General features: G+C 43.8%; 1 long non-coding RNA gene across 1 annotated transcript in view; it reads left to right on the top strand.

Moving 5' to 3' along the window:
* Positions 1-14,901: 14,901 nt before the first annotated feature.
* Positions 14,902-16,137, top strand: part of LOC118077338 (uncharacterized) — a 44,307-nt gene continuing 43,071 nt past the window's right edge. The window contains exon 1 of the long non-coding RNA XR_009558300.1: positions 14,902-15,066. This is a non-coding gene — a long non-coding RNA (uncharacterized LOC118077338). The remainder of the gene's footprint in view (positions 15,067-16,137) is intronic.

Genomic DNA, 16,137 nt, shown 5'->3' with positions numbered 1-16,137 from the left:
CACTCCTGCCAAGACAAGATTGGCCAGGCTCTTGCAGGTGAGGATATTCATTTCTAGAAAGGTCTGGTTACAGTGGAATGGCTTATTTTTATTTTAAACATGTTCATGTTGGGAGGTACGCACAGTTGGAGCATTGAGGGACTTCAATGCTCAGCAGCCAAGGTTTCAGAATTTTTTATTTAGGCATAAAGTCTTCTGTAACACAATTTTTGTTCTGGACAGTAACAAAGGATCACAACCTGAATGTTTTGGTTCTTCATTCATTCTGGACTGGGGTAGCTATTGCCATGGCTCAAACAAATCTGAGTCCCAATGTGACCAATAAGTATTGGCAGGTAGCCATAACTGTCCATGGCACTCTACAATTTGGAAACAACTGTGGCTGACTTAGCATTGTGCACCATGGTTGTCTGTTTAGGATGGTATTGCATAGTGAAATATGCATTCAGTTACACAGTGCAGATTGTTCTTGTTCTGTCTTAAGTTCCAGATATTTTCAGTTACCAACCAGGATTCTCATCTGTGGGCATTGCATTGTCTTCTGGGTCCAGAGGAGAGTGAATTGTTTTGGCTGCCAGCACTCAGCTGGAATTTTTCCAAATGGTCCAGCATTCAGTGGGTAGGAAAGCAGAGTGCTCTGGGGTGGCGTGGCCTTCTTTTTGTGTTTTGGCATTTGGCCTCCACAGGTCTCATCCTACACACTCTGTTCGTTCACTCAGGTGAAAACTACCTGGGTTCAGGTTTTATGTTTGGAGCTGAGCCACTGAATACAAGAAGAATGGCCTAAAAGCACAGGTTCCAGGTCTGTTGACGGTCTGGTCTGAAAAGTTGGTGGAGAGATGGGTGTGGAAACAGTGAGGTGAGGGCAATTTTTTTTCTACTGCTCTGTTTTTCCATAGGGGGAAAAATCCATTGCATAAGTTTATTAGGAATGATGAGCGGATGCCAGCTTCAAATAAAATATTAGGCAAGCTTGGCAGTTTCAGTGTTTTTTAGCTTTGTTTACTACATGCCAGTAAAATGAGCATACTTAACTGAAAATTAACGGATGCAAATCGTTTTCCAATTCGAAGTTTTCTGCAGAACTCACATCCCTATGTGGAAACTCTTACCCCAATAAAACCAATGGGGCCCAGTGCAAGGTTAACTGAGAGGTTAAGAGATGATCGATGCCTGCCAGTGTGGCCATATTTTATAATGCTATCAGGCACCCCACCTGTTTGTCCAGTCCAGTTTGAATGGGGATGATACTGTCTACCTCTTTATCAAGGGGTGTGATGTCCGCAGGACCATTTCATCTTTTTCACTGGCAGGTCAGGAGAGGGTTTGCTTCACTTGTCTTTCAAAAGGAAATCCTGCAAGACCTTGCAAGTAGATGGCATTGCACCAATACAGTGATGTGGGTACAGGTATAAAAGCCAGGCCCGTCACAATGGTGGGCTCCTTGTTCACAGGTGGGGCACCCCACACATCCATTCCCCCTTTTTTATATGGTTTTTTTTTTAATGAGACAAATTCCATACTAGGGATCATTAGGAAAGGAGGTTTTTGGAAGAAGGTCACAAAAGGACAACTGAAATAACCAGGGGCATGGAACAAATGCCAGGGGTTGGACTTAGATTCTTCTTATGTTCTTAGCCTCTGTTGAGTATAGAAAAGTGGTATAACAGGGCTTTTATATAATATGGTATGGATGTGACCGAAGGCAAAAAGCCCTCTTCCAATAATGCAACCCAGAGGCTGGCATTTAGAGGCAGGTGGCTTCTGATCCTGGAGGCAGCATATAGCCAACAGGAGACTTCTCCATGAATTTGGGCAATCCTCTTTTAAAACTGTCTCAGTCGGTGGCCATTGCCGCATTGTGTGGTATGACAAAGTAATTCACTCAGAAAAGAGAGAGAAAATTATTCTCCTAAACTTTTAAGGGGTTTAGTGTTTTATTGCTGTCGGCATTGTTTCGCAGTTTCTACTGTTGCTTTTGATTTTAATAAAAAAAGTTTTATTGTTTTAATGTTCCACTGGCATTTTTATTGCTAGCTGCATTGGAAGCTTCTGGTGACGGGCAGGATACACACCCACACACCCACACACTGGAAGAGTGCACCATTGGAGAGTTACAGCACCTTCTGTGGCTGTAGAGATCAATATGGGAGAGACATGTTTTATTGCAGCTGGGGTAGATGAAGGTCTATGATTTTGCTGTTACAGATGCACATGTCTTCTTTCTGCACTCCTCCCAGTGGACATTCCTCCTCTGGTCATTGCTATGGATACACAACCTCCAGGCACTGCAGTAGCCTGCAAGGGATTCCCACATGGCAGGGTTAATGTTGCCAGCATTCATGTCATCTTCTAATGCAGAGTTGGTCTGCCAACAGGTCTGCAACTGTTTGGCACTACACTTTCCAGCAGTGCGAGCCCTTAAGCCAGTGGTAGCCAACACGGTGGCCTCCATATGTTCTAGACTAACCCTCTTACCATCTCTGACTCATGCTGGTTGATGAGAAATGTCCGCTATCCCTGGCTTAAGCCCTTCACAGCACTGATCAGTTTAGGTCACACTTAAAGGAGAACCTACTTACCTAATTCACTTCCTGGAAAAAAAATGTGAACTCAAATTCACCCATCCTCTGAAATTTGCACTTCTCTGAATCTTGCAATGTAGTTCTTCAGCCAAGCAATGGGGATAAAAATGCATGCATTAGGGTAAAGTGTACATATTATATTCTGATTTGCAAAAATTTGTATATGAAGGCAAAACTGCAAACAAACTTGTTTATTATGAGAAACATGCACTAAAATGTTGATGAATTTTCAAAGGTATTATTATTATTATTATTAAATGCAAACTGTTGTGGAATTGTGAAAAAATGAGAAATGGAGAGAACGTGAAATTGACAGATTCATCCATCCCTGTGTGTGGAACATATCAAGCCCTAAATATGAGATAGTTCCGATCTAACACACATACTACAGAAAATATGTAGCATCTAAGCTTTGGGGTGCTTTTTTGCTTCTGGTGTTTGGAACAGGGGACAACACATCCATGCAATGGCTAAGCAAGACTGGAGCCTGGAGCTGATTCTATGCCATAGCCTTGCTTCTGTCCAAACAAGCCACAGCTCCTTAACATCTAGAGATGTTATAGGATTATCATCTATGAACCAGACCTCAGGACCTCGTTTGATAGTGGACTTCTCCCATATCCCCACTATGAAAGGGCCTGATTTGATCTTGCCACTGCTTGGTGGAGGATAGAGGGCTAATACGAGACTATTTCTATATTTAATAATCAATGGAAAATAATACAAATGCTACAGCCACGATTCTGCATAGACACAGTTGTTGAAATCAATAGAGTTGTATGCTTCTAGCAATAGTTATGAGAGAAAAATGAATGCTGTTGGCATCAAGCATCTTGTTGGAGCAAACAGCTCATAATCATAAATTCTCCTTCTTCCCCAAATCTCTGTGGCCGATCAACTCCTCTATTCTCACTTTTAATCGTCCTGGGACTCAATATGACATCACTTGTGCATTCATCAAAGATCTGGGTCTGGCTCAGTGTATTTCCCCCCCCCCCACTTTTGGGGGTAAATTTTAGATGGGATGACTATTTTCCACATTATAAAAGATCACTTGAAACACACAAACACACGGAGAGAGAGAGAGAGAGAACACGTTTTGTATTTTGAAGAGCTTGGGCAATGTAAAATACTTCATCATGAATTCTACGAGCAATTCTTAAAAACCTCTCTCTCTTAGCTCTCGTGGTTAGTTAGGAACCAGAACACAGTTGGTTAGTCTAGATCTGGCTTGGCTCCCCTTTCTCCCAGATAGGCCTCTTTTAGGATGTGAATGTTTCTCCAAGCAATGATCAAACGAAAACAAAACAGCAAACGAAAACCAAGGGGGAAAATATCCCTGAGAACAAGAGCTAAACCTGGAAAAACTTCATGTAGCAGATGTCAAGGACTGAACCTGGCAACCTCTGGCTTTATTACTGAGCAGTGGTTCCTTCCCCATTCTAAAATGTTGTACGGAAGGCCAGTTTGCTGCTTGGCTTGTCCTTCTGAAGACCACTGCATGTTTTCACCCTTGAGCAAATCTGTACCCCAAGCCAAAACCAGTGAGGTGCTTGAGAATCCATCAAGATGGATAGATTATATACCCAACTGATTGCTGTGCTCTGCAGATTTTAGTGTTGTGGCACCTACCTCCATTAAATATTAGACAGGCACCATATCTTCCAAAAAGCCTTTTAAGTAGGGATCTTTCCCAGCCTGCATCTGTATTGCAATTGCTTTAAAGATCTGAGTTTTTGTTTTGTGTGTGTGTGTGTGTGTGTGTGTGTGTGCATTTTTAATTGTTTAATTGTTTGTGAGTTGGGTGCCCTGGACTCCTTTGGGAAGAAGGGCAGAATATAAATTTAATATATAAATACATGGATGAATGACTGAATAGTGGTAAATAAAGATACCGGTAGGTTTTATTGTGTGGTGCTGTAAGGTGGAAGAGCAGAGAGATAAAACCTTGTAGGCTTTATGGTCTGCATAACTGGGGACCCTATGAAAAACCGGGTTGCGAATCAACTTGTGGGCAGAGTATATATACACATCTGATTGGCTACTGGGAGAACAGGATGCAGAACTTGATGGGTTACTGGCCTAATCTAGCAGGCTCTTCTTATTTTCTTATATATTGTACAGTTCACACAACCTACAGACTGCATAAGCAAGGATCCCACTTTCTCACTCACCTGTGTTCACACATTGTTGGTATGTTGTATTAAAAGAGCTGTTGCTTATTCCAGTCATGAGAGAAGGGGTGCTCTCCACATAGTCCAAATGTCTGGGGCTTTGAATATACAGGCTCTTTGGGCAAAAGAAACACTACTCTTTTGTTACAACTTGGCGTGTCTACTTGGTTACTTTTGTTCTCCCTACTCCTTCTTTACTCTGAGTTTGCTCTACCTAGTTAATGGAGTAGAAGAATAATTGGCCCATCTCCCTACCCTCTCTTTCCTGGCCAAGGGAAGAGTTGGCTGCTATAATTATTAGAAGCGAGCACCAAATAATTCCTTAACCAGAACAAACAAACACAGAGGCCGATTATTTTGGGTGCCAATACATCTTAGGCTGAAGGAGTCCAAACTCTGAAGCTCTGTTCCTATTTATAATTAGATAATAAATATGAGCACTTGGTCACACACATCATTCTTTGTTTATGTGCATTAAACTAATTAAGGAAGCCAGCTAGACTTAGGCAATCTTCATTCTTCTGAAACCAAGAAACTTGATAAGCTAATTAATTTCAAAGCAAGATTAGGCTGGATACAGGAGGTCATCTTATTGTTCAAGCTAACTAAAATAATAGCACCCTTCCATATATCAATTCTGACAGGAGGTTAATTAGAGGGCTCCTCCACTTATTCCACCCCCCCAAGAGTTGCAATGATATTAAGCCACATCTGTGTCTCAATATAGATGCAAGAAATTATTAAGATTATATAAGCCACTTGACTGACTCTGAGATTTCTGCCTGATCTATCAGGAATTCAGAATTGACTCAATAGCTACAAGAGCAGCGTGGTTAACGCTTCCCCATGTTTGGATCACAGGGACGCAGGTGGCGCTGTGGGTTAAACCACAGAACCTAGGGCTTGCCGATCAGAAGGTCGGCGGTTCAAATCCCCGCGACGGGGTGAGCTCCCGTTGCTCGGTCCCTGCTCCTGCCAACCCAGCAGTTCAAAAGCACATCAAAGTGCAAGTAGATAAATAGGTACCACTACAGTGGGAAGGTAAATGCCGTTTCCGTGTGCTGCTCTGGTTCGCCAGAAGTGGCTTTGTCATGCTGGCCACATGACCTGGAAGCTGTATGCCGGCTCTCTCGGCCAATAATGCGAGATGAGCGCCGCAACCCCAGAGTCGGTCACGACTGGACCTAATGGTCAAGGGGTCCCTTTACCTTTACCTTATGTTTGGATCCTATGGGTCCCTTTATTTTATCTTCTCAAGAGCCTCACTAGCTAAGTTAGGCTGAGAGTGAGCTTAGACAGTGAGGTTAGATAGTGAGCTTTGTTGCTGAAAGGAGATAGGAATCTGGGTTTTGAAAGCTTTGGGGAAGGCTCTTCTCTCACCCCCCCCCCCCCGCATGCTTGGTGTTTTAACAGGCCCAGACACTGCAGTTGTAATCTGAGGCCTTTCTCCATGTTTCCTCCTCCACAGGACACCTAAAAGGTGGAAACATAATAAGGGGTGTTTCAGCACTGTCTCCCTGCTTGTGAAGTGCTCTCCCTGGGGAGGCTCACCTGACACCATCATTACTTATCTTTAGGCACCAGGCAAAAGCATCTCTCCTTTGCCAGGACTTTGTCATTTAATTATCTGTGGCCTCCCTCAGTGGGTGGGATGTTTTTAGTCCTGCCTTTTAGAGACATAAATGAGCTCTGGATTTTTCTCTGGCTTGTTTTATGCTGCTTTTAATGTGGGTGCTGTTTATTTATTGTTGTTAAGCGGCTTTGAGTTTTGTAAAAAAAAAGGCGACCAAAAAGTTTAATCAGTCATCATCATAACATATATTAATCTAGCTCAGGCTTCCTCAGCCTCGGCCCTCCAGATGTTTTTGGCCTACAACTCCCATGATCCCTAGCTAGCAGGACCAGTGGTCAGGGATGCTGGGAATTGTAGTCTCAATTCATCTGGAGGGCCGGGGTCGAGGAAGCCTGTTCTAGCTATACACACTGAAAAATGATACGTTGTCCAAAGGCAAAAAAAAAAGGGGGGGGGTAGCCCATAATAGAAACTTTTCCTTAAAAAAGAGTTGAATTCACCAAATCTAGTCCCAGGACTTATGCATGGGAGTTGTTACATTAACTCTGATTATCGTGAAAGTAGGATAGAAAACATTCTTAGCTAACAGAAAATGATGACTTTTGTTTTGCATGTTTAGACCTTTAAACCTCCCCCTTAAATAAATTCACACAAGACTCAATTTTTTGGTTTTGGTTTTGGCAGAATTTAGGCCACAACTTTATTGATTACAGCAAGTGAGTGGTTGCATAGGCTCTGGTTCGACTAGCTCCCTGCACCGTTGCAGGTAGTGCTGACCCAGAGCTCTACCATAGGTCAGCCTTGGGTGAACACCCGGAATGGCGGAAAGCCGGAGACATGCTATGTCCACCACCCAGATGTCCCCCTGGACTCAGGCACAGGCACAACCCCTCTCAGGGCTGACCAAACCATTGAGTCCCTGGATTCCTTTAACGGAATACCCCTTTGCATAGGGATGGCGAGACTGTTCACCCATCCCTATCACCTGAACCAGAGCCTATCTGTAACCTTACAAGTTGTGGTGATTTGCTACGTGGCAGGCGAAACCCAAGTGGCACCAGCCGATCAGCCAAGTGGGGAAAATTCCTGCTGTGTCCCTGTCCCAACGACAGACGACACACGACGACATAGCAAGGTCAAGCGCAAGCCCTAAATATAGGGAGAGGTGGGCAGGTGTTCCAATGCACAGAGCCCGAAAGAGGAAGCTCAGGGTCACACACATTGGCATATATAGATCCCTTGATCCATTTGGCTAGTGTCCCCATTGGTCAGATTCAATCCGGCATCAAGGGACCTACCAATCAGGTGTTGTGGCTATCCACTCATACCCACCCACAATACAAGGGTTTGGTTGCCAGGCCTCACCGCAACACGTGCCCTGTTTGAGGGAGGACACGATTTATCATAGAAATGTGAGAAGGTACACTAATACCAGCAATTTAACATGCTGAACTCGACTTTCTGTTTAAAATGCCTTTGTAAGACATTTTTCCGAAAATGAGCTTTACTGGCCTTTCGTTTTATTACAATGATCATCGTTGTTTAAAACTTCTGCTGCACTTGGATGAGATTACTAAGGCTTTGCTAAGATCCCATCTGTCAGATTTCTGGCTTACTAATCTTCGCCATGTTCCACTACAACAAAATAATAACAAACAATTAAAACAACGACAGCAACTAAAGCTTACCGTCCTTTTATCAGGAAAGTGCAGGCAGCAAGCAAAGGGGATGGAGGCCAGTTGTCACACTAAATGGCAACAATGGGTGAAGCTACAAATTCAATTATGAAATGGGAAGTGTAAGGGAAAAATAAGAAAAAGGTGAAATGAACAATACGAGGACAGAGGTAATTGGCATCTGGCAGTGCTTACTGCAATGAAGGATAGGCCAAAGGAGGTCACTCAAAAAGAAAAAGAAAAATTAAGATATAAAGCCCAGGATCCAAAGAAATGTACAACTGGTTCCATCTGCCCAAAGGGCACATGTTTTTCAAACAGCAGCTTTTCACTGTGTACACACACAACACAGTCCAATGAGGTATGACTGAAATCAGCATCCCAATTTAGATCCTCAGCCTGCCTCCCTGGCCCGCTATAGGCCACACAAATTTATATAGCAGACAAACTCCTACTCCAACTCTGTGAACCAAAAATGGAAGTAGAAGCAAAATGCAACGGAGCAGACAAAATAGATATTTACTGTTCCCACGTGGGAATGCCAGTCCTTCTCTTAGAAAATTCAGAGAAATAAAAGATCCAACATTTAGATGTATGGTCATTTCTTATGCTCATGTAATCTAGCCTGCTGTTTACCTTGCTGCCAATGCTTGTATTACACAATTCCTCTCTATTTGGCTCTGAATCAGACTAGAGTGGTACCTCTGGTTATGAACTTAATTCGTTCCTGAGGTACCACTTTAGCTAATGGGGCCTCCCGCTGCTGCACGATTTCTGTTCTCATCCTGGGAGCAAAGTTCTTAACCCAAGGTACTACTTCCAGGTTAGTGGAGTCTGTAACCTGAAGTGTTTGTAACCCGAGGTACCACTGTAATACAGAAGGAGCCATAAAAAAATGCAGTATCAGTTTTCCTGTACAGTGGACGCTCGGGTTGCGAATGTGATCTGTGTAGGAGGCACGTTCACAGCCCGCAGCGTTCGCAACCCGCAGCGCCGCGTCTGCACACGTGTGGGCCGCGATTCGGCGCTTCTGTGCATACGCAAAGTAACCTGTTCGGATACTTCTGGGTTTGGCGCGGGACGCAACCTGAAAAGATGCAACCTGAAGCACCTGTAACCCGAGGTATGACTGTACAGTATATGTCCATTCAGAAGTAAGCCCCATTGAGTTTGATGGGAGCTACTTCCAGTTAAAGACAGTGTTGCTCTCCCTGCAGCTTTCATAAAGCAGACTGGTATATGAGCCCACATAGAACTCAAAAAAAGATTTATCTCTAAATCCTACAAGTGCTTTGTCTTAATGAAACAACTTGGTTTGCTGAATTCAGATTCCATGCAAGTGCTGGTAATATAATTAGCTAACTAACTGGGTTTTTACACAGACCCCTTGCAAGATACTTAATTCAGGCCTGCAGCCTCGGGCAGATGAGTTGGAGTGTCATGCATGACTTTATTGTTTAATTACTTCGACTTTCACTGCTAGGAAGGAGGAGAGACACTTGTGAATTTTTCTGCCTTAGGTGCCAAAAAAAGCTTGACTGGCCCTGGATACCACACACCTTGGTGGGGATGTGTGTGGCATGCACTGCTCTGCCTCAGGGAGTAAGTGACTTGGACTGCGCTTTGTTGGGCTTAAATAGTACACAGTGGCTTCACTGAGCCTCAGTCCAGAGCAGAGGTGGACAGGCTTCAGGCTCGCAGGATCTACCAGAGGAGTGCAAAGGGGGTCACTGCCTTACCAACCTCAGCCTGCCCTCAACCAGCCCCCACCCGTCTGCCTCCTTATTTAACAACCAGTTCAAGCGGTGACATTGCCTGCCAGCTTCCTCTTCCTTTGCCTCACTGTGGCCCTTGAAGAACTCAGGTGGGGGTGGGTAGGCTCTGCTTGTCATTGACTCTGGCTCCACTTCCTGCTGGTTTCCCTGTCTTCTGCCCCACCAGCCCCTATGGACACCAGCTGCCACTCGACTTGTTTGTGCTGGAGCTTTAAGAGCCACCAGCCAGATCCAGGTGTGCTACGCAGTCATTTGTTCTGAGTACCTGAACCAGATTGTTTTGAGTACCTGAACCAGCCACGACCAGGACCTTGGTGCTGAGAAGATTATGGTGTTCTCCACAAGTAATTTAAAATAAAAAATGATGCTGAACTTTTACACGCACATATTGCAGATATTAATATTGCACAGTTTGAAGCGACTGAATGCACACAAAATTGTTCCTTTTCGAATAATGCATTGTCCAGATCCATAAGTTATTGTTCAAAATTTTACTTGTAGGACTTTCTTTGAAACAGAAAACATCAAATGCACATCAAAGGTATCCATACAATAGCTTGTGCTGTCCAGCACAGGCTCAGCATCTTAGAAAATATGAAATAATCCAAACAGACCTATAAGCAAAGGTCTCTCTCCTTCAGCATCCATTTTGCCTGGAGCTGTTTTCCTGGAAAGCTTCATTTTCATCCTCACTCCACAGAGTTTGAGAGAGAGAGAGAGCAAAGACTAAAGGCAGCTCCTTCCAAAATGGCAATTTGCAGCCAAATACCTTTGTCACCTGACCTAAGGTTAAAACACTCACGTGCTAGCTAGCTGCTAGAGAACAACAATCAGTTAATTATCAACTAGTGAAAGCTCAGAGAGAGCAACATTTACCCATTCCCATTTCAGTGTAAATTAAACCAATTATACTTAACAACACACACACACACATGCATATATGATACAAAATGTATATGTACGCTGGAATCAAAATAGTTTCTTTCTGACTGCAAAATTCTGGATAAGTTTATCAAAGCTGACTCAACAAAGCATGTAGTAGGATGCCCCTAAGTTTAGGTGGGGGTAAGTAATAGAAGGAGAACAAAAAATAAAATGAAAATAAAAATGGAGAAAGACTTACATGCTCTAACAAAATTCTGATAATTTCCATGATGTCTGCTTTGGTGCTTTTTTCAAAATATCAAATGTAAAATTGGTCCCAAAAACAATCTCCTTTTTTTGGGGGGGTGCCCGAAGCACATGCTTAGTCTGCCTGTTGGATAACCCAGCACCCAACTGAGCTCATGATGCTCTTACACACTCTGGGTTACCCTCCTCACCCCAGCTTTCAATTGTTAAAACAACTGGTTCTGATTCAGATCACCCAGAGCCCTACCCAATAGACCTGCCTTTTGCCCTCTGCTGTTCTAGATCACCAAGACTCCCCCCCCCCCCCGGAAACACTAAGATACCCCAACAGGCAGGTGGGCAGGAAGGATGGATTAGGCTGCAAATGCGTGGAGTCCCCTTTCGAGTTCCATACTGGGGGGGATTTTCATCAAACGCTGTGCCAGAAGGTAAGCCATTTCCTAGTCTGAGAAAGAGTTGTGTCTGGTTAAACACGCATGCTCTGGTTACGGGCTTCTAATGAAACCTGCCAAGACTGATTGGAAAAGCAACAGTTCAAGACGAGGTTGAGAAAGTAATTCTGACCAGGATGTCCTGTTTTACTGGTTTGGCTGTGCTGATTGAAACCGTCTGTGAAACAACAGGCTTTGCGTGATAGGCCCAGACACAAATTAATCGGCCGACAGTTTGTTGACCTACTAAACAGAAAGCACAACAGCTCGGTAACGACAAACAGACCCCAGTTCCTTTACTGCCTGGTTAAAAACGTCTCTCTGCAGAAGTGTTTCTTTTGTTAAAAAAACCCCCCAAAGCCCAACAACAGCAGCAGCAGCAGCAGCAGCAGCAACAACAACAACGCTGTGACTTTTTGGGGGTTGAATGCAGAATTCTCTTGTAGACACACCCACCCATCTAGAGCTTATGTTTTGTATGATGCAACACGCCAGTCAAGGCATTTCTTAAAACACTTGAAAGGATGAAAATTAATAATTGCTTTGCTGGAGAGAATCAAGGATCCATCTAATTGAGCACCGTGTTCCCAACCAGGGGCCAGCCAGATGCCTCTTGGAAGGCAGAAGCAGCTCAGAGAGGCCAAAGCCTCATTGTATTGTTTATCCACTGCATCTAGTTTCAGAGGTATACTGCCTTTGAATAGGGGAGGTCCATTTAGCACTAACAGCCACAGGTGGACCAGCGTATTGCCACCCTCCACCCTCCCAGGGCAGACCCACACCATCCATTTAAAGCAAATCCAATGCACATTCAAAACACATGGCCTCTTCCAAAGAATCCTGGGGACTATAGTTTGCTCAGGATTCCTGGGAATTGTAGCTCTGTGAGGTGTAAACTATAGTTCCCAGGGTTCTTGGGGGGGAAGCCATGTTCTTTGAATATTATTTCAATGGGAGGAGTGGCTCTACCCTTAGGGCCAAGCCCCACCTGATACAACATCTGAGGGTATGTGGGCTGATAATTAATGGAATCAGAGCAGACATGTAGAAGAAATTTAAACATTCCTTCCCCTACTGCAATCCTCTTCTGAAGCTAGTGCTTTGGATAAAGCTAGTGATTTATTTATTTTTAAAAAAATCATGCTTGTGTTCTGAGCAAACTGTAAACAATGATATATACAAAAGGAAAGTGTTTCTACTAACATCTGAGACCAGTAGAAGACATTTAAAACCAGTCTTTTACGTTTGTTAACTGTTTGGGCATGGAATCCAGTCCACCTCTGCCCTCCCCAGAAATCTGAAAAAAAACAACACCCTAGACTGAAGGAATAAAAACAAAAGGATGTCACAGATATGAGATGTTCCAAGTCCTGTTTTCATTTGTTATATGAGCGTTAGACAGGGAAGCAAATCAAAACTGTTTGGGGGTTTCAAGTATTAATCTCATTGTCAAATAGCCTATTCAATTTATTGCTTCTCCTTCCAATTTCTAAATTCCAAATTCAATTGGCCTAATGATTTCCATATTGAAGGTTGTCTCGCAGCATGAACAAAGTATGGATTTTCCCATGAAAAGTACAGACAGTGGAGGCTAACAACAACATCCATCAGTTTATCACCAACATTCTGGCACGAGGGAAAGAGCGTTATTTGGTCTTGGCATTCTTTGGTATGTATTCCTCTTGCCTTCATGCTACATCTTTCTGGGGTTAGTTTTATGTTGTAGCGAGAGTGATTGGAGAGTGCTGAAATACTTATGCAGAAACACGCTAGAAAAGGCGAACTGGTTCTGGATATCTAAGCCTTTGATATTATTGCATGCAATGTCGCAAGCCAGGTGTTTTTGGAAGACTTCAACCGAGGGCTGTTTTCCACATTACCGGGTTTTGAGTTCACAAAGCTGCATTTGCCCACATTCATTTCTCCCTGCTCTTTGCTTCTCATTGCCTGTCTAGTCCCCCCCCCCTCCACTCCTTCCATTGTCTTTTCTTAAGACTGTGAACTCCTGGGAGAAAAGACCTGCTGAGTTTTGCCTGAATGACTATGTAAGGCATCGTGTTCGCTGATGGTACTACTGTTTATATACTGTATATGATAGATTATTGCAATGTGTTCTACGCAGGGCTGCCTCTGAAGCCGTTTCAGAAACTGCAGCTGGTGCAGAATTTGGTGGCCAGGCTGATCATTGGGGCAAGAGGTTTGGAGCATATTACACTGATCCTGGCCTGATTGCAGTGGCTGCCAATTTGTTTCAGGGCCCAATTCACAGTGCTAGTTTTGACCCATAAAGCCTTAAATGGCTCAGGACCGCAGTATCTCAAGGACTGCTTCCCCACATATGAACTGATGTGGACTCTATGATCATCACATGAGGCAGTTCCCCAAAGCCTGTCCCATAATGCCCTACATACGGGTAGTCAACGTGGTGCATTCTAAAGGACTACAACTGCCATTCATTTGTACAATGTACAAGAGGACTACATTGCTATGGGCTAAAACTCCCATCATCCCATTGACCATCCTGGCTGAGAGTTGTAGTAGAAAACATCTGGAGGGTACCATATTGGTTACCCCTGCCCTGCAGGCAGATTTGCCAAATGTATATGAATATACAAAGCTGAGTGAGATCTCTGAGGCATCTACCTGAGTTTAGACTTCACTGTATCTGTCAGAAGCTTTCCAGAGTCACAGGCAGAGTTCCATCACAGGCTAGAAGAAGAAGAAGAAGAAGAAGAAGAAGAAGAAGAAGAAGAAGAAGAAGAAGAAGAGTTTGGATTTGATATCCCGCTTTATCACTACCCGAAGGAGTCTCAAAGCGGCTAACATTCTCCTTTCCCTTCCTCCCCCACAACAAACACTCCGTGAGGTGAGTGGGGCTGAGAGACTTCAGAGAAGTGTGACTAGCCCAAGGTCACCCAGCAGCTGCATGTGGAGGAGCGAAGACGCGAACCTGGTTCACCAGATTACAAGTCTACCGCTCTTAACCACTACACCACACTGGCTCTCCCAGGGGACTGATCATTCGAAGCATGTGTTCTACCACTGAGCTATGACTCCCAATTAAGACATGTATCTAAGGCATCATGGATTTTCTAAAGCAACAATGCTCCCCAACACATTTTAGTATGTGGATTAGGACAAGTAACGTAGTTAGTGGTCGTAATGGCTGCTTTACTCAAGCAGTTTAATACAATGCAGCAAGCGGTGATGACATTTTCAATGAATTTCAGACCACTGAGTTGGCTTTTGAGCACTCTTGTTTTGAGCGCTTATTTGAACACACATGTCAGAATATTCACAACCAGCCAATATCCATTCGGAGACCAAAGCTCGGTTGACCACAATGTAAACAAAATTTAACAAGCAAAATATTAGATCCCGAGAGCTGGTTCGCACATGCTCTGTTTGATGTGGTACAGTCCTGTGATGAGACTCAACCAATGCAGGATTCAGGAAGAGTAAGGAGATGACACTGAGACGGTTAAGAAATCTCTGTGTGTACAATTACGCAAGGTGTGGAGAAACTGAACAGAGAGAAATCCCCCCCTCTCTTGTAACACTAGAACTCAGGGACATCCAATTAAGCTGAATGTCGAAACACATGCAAAAAAGTGTTTCTTCATGCACTACATAACTAAACTGTGGGATTTACTTGCACAAGGGACAGTGATGGCAACTAACGTGGAAGGTTTTGAAAGAGGATGAGACAAATTCATGCAGGGTAAGGCTTATCAATGGGTACTAACCCTGAGGGATATGTTCTACATCCACAGGAGGGGAGAGTGCTCTTGTGCTCTGGTCCTGCTTGTGGGCTTTCCATGGGCACCTGGTTGGTCACTGTGAGAACAGGATGTTGGACAAGATGGGCCACCAGCCTGGTCCAACAGGCTCTTCTTGTGTTCTTAGGTACTCATCTAGGGCAGTGTTCCTCAAGCTTGGGTCCCCAGCTGTTGTTGGACTACAACTCCCATCATCCCTGACCACTGGTCCTGCTAGCTAGGGATGATGGGAGTTGTGGTTCAACAACAGCTGGGGACCCAAGCTTGAGGAACACTGATCTAGGGTACCTCTCTATTGCAGGTTGACCCTGTTTGCATTTGACCTGCTTCTACGAGCATATGCTTTAAAACATTTTTATTTAAAGCACAGATGAGGGTCCCATGAGCAGTTAAAAGTGGGCGATTAAAAGTGGGGAAATATTTGGGTTCAGCCAGCTTTTGGGAGAAGACGGGAGATGATGGTGAGATATTTGGATCATTTCCAACCTGCTATTTTCATTTATAGGGCGGTCAATTGTCTGCTTGCTCCCAAAGTAGCTGCTGCCCTGCAGGGAGAAAGGAATTTTCACCAGAATCATTTTCTATAATATGGATCCAAATACTTTAATATCTGACATTTATGTTCCAATATTATTCACTTTCTTTTGATTAGGTGTGGGTCCTGGAACAGGAATCTTGGGAGGGAAATGTAACCATTCTGAGATAGAATGAGAGCCTTTTTGCCTTCTGTTCTCTTGGAAATGAAACCTGGAAGTGGTTTCAGAATTTGACATTAACATCTAGGAACCCAAATCTCCCCTATTACTAATTTACTAGGAGTGCTTTCCTGCATGCCTACAAGCTGTGTGAATATCTCTGAGATATTATATGTATAATAATGTGCATACTGTAATTATGTGCACAATGCTGCAATTTTAAGAATTCTTATTTTATTGGACTGGAGTTAGGGTGTGTGGGGGGGTGAGACACCTCATTTCCCATTGTGGTTATGATGTGAGATGGGAATTAGACAA

This window comes from Zootoca vivipara, chromosome 11 (genome assembly GCF_963506605.1).
Source record: "Zootoca vivipara chromosome 11, rZooViv1.1, whole genome shotgun sequence".
Taxonomy (NCBI): domain Eukaryota; kingdom Metazoa; phylum Chordata; class Lepidosauria; order Squamata; family Lacertidae; genus Zootoca; species Zootoca vivipara.
Note: the sequence above shows the minus strand (reverse complement) of the source record. Positions and strands in the feature narration are given on the sequence as shown.